The sequence below is a fragment of the Amphibalanus amphitrite genome, unplaced genomic scaffold, assembly GCF_019059575.1.
Source record: "Amphibalanus amphitrite isolate SeventyFive unplaced genomic scaffold, NRLGWU_Aamphi_draft 000025F_arrow, whole genome shotgun sequence".
Lineage (NCBI taxonomy): Eukaryota > Metazoa > Arthropoda > Thecostraca > Balanomorpha > Balanidae > Amphibalanus > Amphibalanus amphitrite.
Genome location: NW_024881521.1, coordinates 1,416,688 through 1,425,127, shown reverse-complemented (window position 1 = coordinate 1,425,127; position 8,440 = coordinate 1,416,688). Strand labels below are relative to the sequence as shown.

Below are 8,440 nucleotides of genomic sequence, written 5' to 3'. Positions count from 1 at the left end.
ACACTCGTCAAGCGGTACCGTAGCGTGCGAGGCCCGTGCTGTATTCCCAGGAGCATGAATCACGGCATTGCAAGGCCCATTCGGCCCGGCCAACCCGGTCGTTTGAGGCGCGTAAATAAGCAAGACACCGGCAATTTGATGTGGCCGCTAATGTCATTAGCCGGCTGGGCCGCGGAGCGGGGCCCGTCAAGGCCATGGAGGCGCCGCCGTTTCCGTCCGTGCCACGGGCAAAAACGGGCCACGCAGAAGGGTTGCTCCGATTTCAATTACACCACCTACCAGCCGGCCAGCTGGTGTGGCCGCTCGTCATACATATTCACAATTTTGTATGGTGTGCGGCAGGCACGTCGGTGCGCCGTGTCGATAAGGTCGTGTTTGCTGTTGTCCGTCGGCGGCGTTTGGCCTGTGGCGGCGCTGGACGGCTGCAGACCGGCACACGCCTGGAGCCGGCGCCGTCAGTAGTCGGTGAAGAGTGGTGCGGTGAGGGCGCGCGACGCTCCGAGGCGCGTGCTGACTGTTCGCCGACGCGCTGTGGGTACCGGCGGGCGCTGGAAGGGTGAAAGGACTTGTGTGATAAACGTGGACGTGACTTGGGGCGATGGACGTTTGAGACGTTTTAGAGGTGGCTGAAAACAGGTTAGTCAGTGTTGCATGCTTGTTCATGTCATGAACGACACATGTAGGTATGCGTGGTGAAGGCCTCTGTTTTCGTAGTTGATGCGTCCCTAACTAAAAGTTGAAAGTTGAAACTTTGGCAATGCATTTCAATCGAGACCGCCTTGCCTGCTGGTCGTTCGCCTCAGCGCCGTTGCTTTCAACGCGGTGAAGCGTGATGCCTAAAATTGGCAGTTCCAGGTAATGACTCCTGAAGTTTCCTCGGCTTGCGGTAGATATCCAGGTGAAACACGAGTTCGGAGCCGTCGTCACAGGGTAAGACACATGTCACGCTCGGGTGTTTAGCTGTCGCACGTCGGATTAGTGTGTGGTGCGGTCTTATAGTATCTTCTCATCAGTCACGTATTTATCATTTCACTGGGCAGCTGCACTATACCTGCCATCTGTCAGGTAATTGTAATTTTCGGTATCTAACGGGCGATCGAAGGACGCGTCATCCGGCGATCGACGAAAGAAATTTTATTCATTCGGCATTTACAATACCTATTCTTGGCTTGCCTTGCAATCCACACGCGTGCGGCGAGCTATGTCGGTGGAAATTCTTTCAACGCTCAGTCGTGAGGGCTAACCATTCATTTGCCACTGCTTCACCGCATCGCTTCAGTAACGCTGCAGTCATTGACCACATTTAGCCTTCAGCTGAAGCAGCAGGCAGTAGCGTGCTCACCACGTCAGTCAATTAGTCCGCTCAGTCAGTCGGCACATCAGGCGGCCAGTCGGCCAATTCACCAGCACGGTCCGTGCATTGCGTCAGTGGGTCGGACGACTGAGCTGCGCCAGCTCACGGCCGGACGGCTGAGCTGCGGCAGCTCTGTACGGCCGGACGGCTGAGCTGCGCCAGCTCTGTCTGTTCGGCCGGACGGCTGAGCTGCGGCAGCTCTGTACGGCCGGACGGCTGAGCTGCGGCAGCTCTGTACGGCCGGACGGCTGAGCTGCGGCAGCTCTGTCTGTACGGCCGGACGGCTGGCCTGTGCCAGCTCTGTCTGTACGGCCGGACGGCTGAGCTGCGCCAGCTCTGTCTGTACGGCCGGACGGCTGAGCTGGGCCAGCTCTGTCTGTTCGGCCGGACGGCTGAGCTGGGTCAGCTCTGTCTGTTCGGCCGGACGGCTGAGCTGGGTCAGCTCTGTCTGTTCGGCTGAGCTGCGCCAGCTCCGGCCACTTTGGAGCGCCGGTCAGCCGCTGTTCGACCCAGACAGACACTGCACAGGCCCGTCGGCGGCGCGAGACGGGACGCAGCGCGTCTGGCCGGAGCCCGGCTGAAGTGGCGGCGCCGGTCCATGTGAGGCGTGACCGAGTCGGGCTGATAGGAGGCTGTCACTGCTGAGTGGGGTGAGACACTCAGCACTGCAGGAACGGTGAGCATTGAACACCGCATTGCTTCGGGATGCATTGTACTGGGCTGAATGAGGGGAGGGCCTGACAATGTTCTGCTGCTGACACGGCTATCTGAAAGTGAGATGTAATATTTCCTGAAGGCTAAGACCTGAATGCTGGACTACAAACGCAATCGGTATCTTACCGACCTGTTGACATCATACTATGTAGCTGGATACACCAAAAATTGAAAATGAACTGCTGGCTTCGTGAATAATCCTTTTCTTTATTTTTTTTGCACCCCTAATACGAGTAAAATCCGTATCATCAATCAAACAATTCAAGTATGATTTCTGAATGCATGGCTAGACTACAGAAATGCATGTGTTTTGGATTGCTTCTTTACGTCAACAGCGACAATAGCCTCAGTAACTAACGGCAAGATTTCCTTAACGGGCAGCACGACTGGCAAAGGCCGGCCGGGTGATTCAAGGAAATGATACAAGTTCGACGAAGTCCGCTGGAGCCTTAGCGCCATAACCGTCGGCGTAAATTCATAGCCCGTCAGCTGTAAGTTTGTTTGAATATGCAGCCGGCGCGCGTAATTCCGCTCCATCTGTCTGAATGCACCCCCGAATGGTCGGCCGCCGAGGGCGCCGTCCGGACGTATAAAGGCGCAGCGCGGCGCTAATAATACCTTAAAGAACCCAACTCCTAATGACCCTAATTCGTTACCGCAATCTCAATCAGAGTCTAATTAAGCTTTATGGGGGTCACGGGAGTAACGAACTGTCGGCACTGGCAGCGCTGGCTGCATCTTCTGACCGACGGACCGACCGGCCGACGGACCATGCAGCGCCCCACCTGACCGTCCGGCGAACAGTGTGTAGTTTCCCGCGCAGGATGGGCTTGTTGCATGACCATCACAGCGGCTCCTGCCACCTTGGAGGTCAATAATCGTGGGTTAATCTGTGTTCCGGCCACCCAACTCTCGGTCCGCAGACCACCGTTTTGGAGGCGGTCCGGCGCACCGGCGGCGCCGTCTGCGAAATTAAATGGCCATCAGTCGGTGGTTGGTGGTCATTCATCATAGACGGACCAACCTGGCTCCAGCTGACTGGCCTCGGCTGCTGCCGGGCGAGACCCAGCCTGCGCCCTGTGCTGGGTCTCGCGGTGAGCGCTGTCGGTAGGGCGGTGTCGCAGCGACCCCACGTCACCCTCCGACAGACGGCGCCTGTTTGGCTAACGGCGCCCCGCTCGGATGTTATTGTTTTCGCGCATATCCCGCCGGGGAGACGTGGTGCTCATTACTCCGCCCCTCCCACACCCGGTCGGGGCGGGGTGCGATTCATTTTTCGGAGCCCAGAAGTGGCCAGCAAGTGGCGCTTTGCTTGATTAAATTGCTGACGCGCGGGATATGCGGTCGCTGTGAGCGATCGCTTTGTGCGCCCGCAAGTGGCGGCGACAAATAATGCCGCGACGCATTCATGGAGTGATGACGAGGGGAGGGTGCGAAGGGTGCGCGCTGGGGTCGATGATTGTGCGCTAATGTGCCCGCACAATATGCGGGCATATCAATATTTTCGTTGCCTGATTTGCGGCATTGATATGCAGTGCGTTTGACGTGCTTAGCCGGTCGACTGAATGCACCATAACGCAAGCTGGTTCCTATTATAGTGACCTCGGTCGATGAACTTTGCTGCTGTTTTGATGACTGTTGACCACACACTCAATTCTTCTTATTGTTGCTATTGGTACGCAAGTGCAGCATAGCTATTGGGTCACCATATGTTAATTAATTTATCCGGATGGGTAATCCATAAATGCTGAAATCATCAGCTTTGAATAGCAGAAATGATTAATGCTGAAATAATAAATTGACTGAACTTTGAAAGCTCAGAATAAGAATATGCTATTTACATATCATCAACCCATGCCTTGACTCAGCTATTATGACGGTCCGGCACTAGCTATGCCGCCTTGTTATCATCTGTGACACCATGACACTATCCCTTTGACACTTTGTCGTTGTGTCAGACCTCCCACTCCGCCTCTCCCTCACGTCACCTGTATCGCTCACGGCAGTGACCCACCGCCCGCGGCCGACAGACGCCTCAGTTGATCACCCGACGCCGTCTTTTGAGTCGCCCAGCGATGGTGCGTAGCGCCCGGCCGTCCTATTTGACAGTCTCGCCTCAGAGCGGCAGCGCCAAGGCCCTATATACCGGCAGCGCGCCGCTCGGCACCCGGAGTCTGTTTATAGAGTCCGGACAGGGATGCCGGCTGGGGCGCAATTTCCGCCGCAGTTCAATATATCGCGCACGGGCGCGGGATGCGTCGGCCGTGCGCCGTGCGCGATCTGCTGGCGTTTGCTTCAGAGGAGAGCAGGCACCGGTTATTGCTGCCAGCGTCTCAGGAAAGCCGCCGTGTCTGTCGGACCGGCAAAGACAGCGGAGCAGCGGCACGGGTTGATTTGGTGGGGCGGTATACTGGGATCCATGGGTGTAGAATGGGGACAGGGGACACCCCTGGACTGGGGGCTGGTGACCCGTGGTCAGTGCGGGGCGGGGCAGAGGGGCGCGGACCCGGTGCCCGCCGGCGGAAATGAAGCTGCCGGGACACGGGGAGATCCGGACCATATGACGGCCATCGCTCATAGCGGCCTTACGGCGGCTCCGGCACGGCGATCAAGGTCGCAGCTGGGACGATAAAGATCGCAGAGGAGGCGGCTTCGCGATGGGAGGTGGTCCCGATATTACAGCGCAGGTCGAGATGTCTGGTCCAGGGGCTGTCGGCCAACGTATGGTGATGGGATGCTGTCGGTATCAGAGTAAGTGCTCGGCCGTCAGCTCTGGAGATTGCGCTCTGGTAAAATCAACGTCTGAAACTCTGGGCTTGTCAAGCGTCCATGGCGAGATGTAATTATTGTGATGGCGTTGCAGTAAGACAGCTGCAACACCAAGGATCTATTCTTGGTGTCTTTGTTGTGCTTATACTCCAGACCATGCATGCCTACAAAGTCCCTAAGAATTGCTTCTGACAGGGCCAGAGCTATGAAGGAACTAAGGAGTGATTTACAGCATTTTTGTTTTATTGATTGTTTAAGCATCTTATTTGTATTTGGATAGCTAATTGGTGTGCAAATTACATGCATTAACACGATTACAACTAATTTAGAACCTCACAATAACTACATCATTCGGAGTTCAAATCATGGTTGATGGCTATCACACACGCCGCTGTTAATGGCACATCTGTCTTACTTCTGAACGCCATTTATAAATCACATTCCGCCATATACAATGGTTTGTGGGAGCGTTCTGCCGGACCGTTCGTCTTCCGCAGCGCGGCGCGGCTCCACTTGTCGATACCAAATGCAATCATTCAGCCGTCGATTGGGTTCAAATTACTCACTCCGTCGGCATCCCTTCCATCGACGGCGGCACAAGAAACGGCTCCAAGTTGGGCCCGAGTTGGCCCGTTGTTAGTCTGCGGACGGAGCAGGGCGGCGCGGGCTGACCGGTGCGGGCTAACGGCCAGCGCTGCTGACTCTGTATGCCAGACGGCCGTCGCGGATCGGCTGATTGGACCCGTTCCCTGCCTGTCTGTCAGACAAAACGGCTGGTCACGTGTCCCATGTGCGGCAGCAGCCACAGCGCCGCTCTCCGATGCGCCGGTCATGAGCTGGAAGGAGGCGCCGAGATGGGCACTGTTGCAGCGGTATCTCCGAGAGCCGAGAATCCCTGTATGTGAAATGGCTGTCTATCTGTCCCTCTCCCACTGCACCTGTTCGTTTGATGGCGGCGATTTCCGGTGCCGCAGAAGTGCTGCATATCTGTCCTCAAGTGGCGCGCTACAGTGACGATGGCGCCCGTGCGGCGGGGGCGTCGCATCTGTTGCCGACCCGCGCGGAGCCCGCCAGTCCGCTTCCATTTCGGGCCTCAGCCACTCCACTAAATTATGAACGCCGCCCCAAGACTGGTGCCGAATGCCGAGGTTCGACTGAAAGCGATGTTTTCATTCGGTAATTTTGTCTGGCGTGTGCGGGACGCGTGCGGTAAAGGGTCTCGTTTGCTAAACTGATTTGGACGTTTCCGTCGCCTTTCGAGTGTCGGTTCGCCGCGTGATGTTCTGTTTTTAGAGCCTTGGGTCTGGAAGACGATGACTTTTTGGGTACACCTTGATTTGACTGGAAAACAGGTTACCTTAATTGACGTTTCAGAGCGATAACTATCTTCAAATTATAAGCTAGACTCTAGAGTGTCATGCTAAGGACATACTTTTTGGGTTGTCCATGGTCTAATCCAAATATGCACTCAAATGATTGTGGCTTGCATCCACTTAGCTATGATGCACGAAAGTTGCATTGGTCGTTTGGAAATAAAGGATTGCCAACTGATTGTGGGTTCGCATTAATCATTACTGTTGGACGCTTCTACTAGAAATGAACAGGTTTTTACAAATGGGGTTGTTTGGGCTTTCAAACGTAATAAGTATTCTTATCATTGCGATTTCGCTGAAGGCAATGAAGCGTTTTTTTATAGTAATTCTGTCAAAGTTCCGAAAATTGGTGATATTGTCACTTTGTAATGTATAGGATCCAATTGTCATTAATATTTCTCTTCATATCTAAAACATGTAGCCTAAACGTGTGCTCGATTAAGCGTTCTTAGCTAATGTGGGCATACATATCACAGATAACAAGCAGAGTAAAATATGAAACGTTTTGCTGATCAAGGTACTAAAGTGGCTAATTCACAACCATCATCAAATTCCGAAGGCGTGGATAAAAGGCTTCTCGTCGCGTGAGATCATAAAATCTCCTGCTGGGGGCTGAACCTATTGGTACCGTCTTCTCCGTTGCTGCGTTTGAATGGCAGTTCGAGCGGCGTCTAGAATAGGCGTCGTTGCTGGAAACGCGGGCCATCATCTGGCGTTTTGCATAACCCATTACGCGTTTCCCATTTATCAGAGACTCGTATCAGGGATAGATTAGATTGCAGCGGGCCGCCACCAGTTGTCGGCAGGCAAGGGGGCAGCGAGTGAGGGGGCGTCGGCCAATGACATGGCGCGGGTGCTAACGATCGGTATAAAATAGCACAGACTCGTGATATGTGTCTTTATTGAGGCACAAGGAATTCTGCAGAATACTAGGTTCTCGAGAACTTTTTGAGTACCACAGGTGTATTTCGTAAAAGGCACATTTTACAGCAAACAGTGTTTCTGTGTGGTTTTAGATCCACTAAAATGGATTTGCGAAGTGTCTTAGCTCGGGCATTTCGCTTCAAATCTTGGCCGGCTGATTTAACGGCCAGTTACCGGTCTGAAGTGGCCTGTTCAGTCCGATCGTACTGCCGTTTTAAGATAGTCTTCTCTTCCGTAGTTCCTTCCCGTGCCAAGGACGCGAAGTTGGCCGACCGCTCCACGGGCCCACACGAGTCCCCGCGCCTCGGGTTTACGCTCTGGCGCCTTGCTGCCACTGTGAACGGACTTTATGAGGCGTGGTCCTGTGTTTGACAGGGGAGCGATGAAAGAATTATTAAAATGAATACGAATAAGATGAAAACGGGACAATGGAGCCGCCCCGGGGGGTGTAATGACATCGCTAAGGGAGCGTGCCAAATGCTCGTATAGTGGAGAATGACAGTGTTGTGCAAGAAAGTAGGCACTGGCTGCTCCCCAGACTGCTTAATAACGTTTTGAAGAAGGCATATGTAGATTGAATTTATACAAGTGCTTTGTGGTTTGCCTTTGTTTGATGAAAGGAAAGATCTGATTTTTATTTTGGATGTTTGGTTTTACAATGTTGCGGTTTTACGTCGGATCACGCCTGTAATTGCAGCCTTGCAGGTTTGATAACTGCCCGCGACAAACATACGTATACCTAGCAGAAATGATAGTGTTCTGTCAGATGTGATTTTTGTGGTGAGCGAAGCACATATGTTTGCAAATTGCTTGCCCCAAAACGTTTGTATGCTATAACAATAACAATAAAGATAACTTTTGATAATCGAGGAAAACCCAGATTGCCACATACGCCGATCCAACTATCGGGTGACGCATCTTCTTTTCCAGCTAGGCTGATTGGGTCGATTCGAGTCGCGATCGGTCACGCCGAGAGTCCCATTAATCGGCAACACATGCGCCCTTCACGGCTCAGCAGTCGGATTAGCGTCACTCCGAGCCCTCTGATCTGCATACTGTCGCCGTTTCTCACACTTCGCTACGTTGGGAGTCGACACCTTGCTCCAGCCCCGTTATCCCCGCTCGTACCAGCGGCATGAGATCAGTGAGCTCGCTCCCCTCGCGTGGCTGCAATCTCACAAGTCTGTAACTTATTCCGGGCCGCCTGGGGCGCTAGGCAGTGCTGGCAACTCGTTTCTTTATGCGCCAGGCAATGATATCAAGTCTCGGGAGTCCTCTCTCCCCTCGCTGCTCAGATGTGCGGCCC

At 53.8% G+C, this 8,440-nt stretch overlaps 1 protein-coding gene across 1 annotated transcript in view; it reads left to right on the top strand.

Moving 5' to 3' along the window:
- The first annotated feature begins 454 nt into the window (after positions 1-454).
- Positions 455-8,440, top strand: part of LOC122394164 (plexin-B-like) — a 69,650-nt gene continuing 61,664 nt past the window's right edge. Inside the window, exon 1 of the mRNA XM_043390855.1 lies at positions 455-636. The gene's annotated coding sequence lies outside the window, so the exon portion shown is untranslated. The remainder of the gene's footprint in view (positions 637-8,440) is intronic.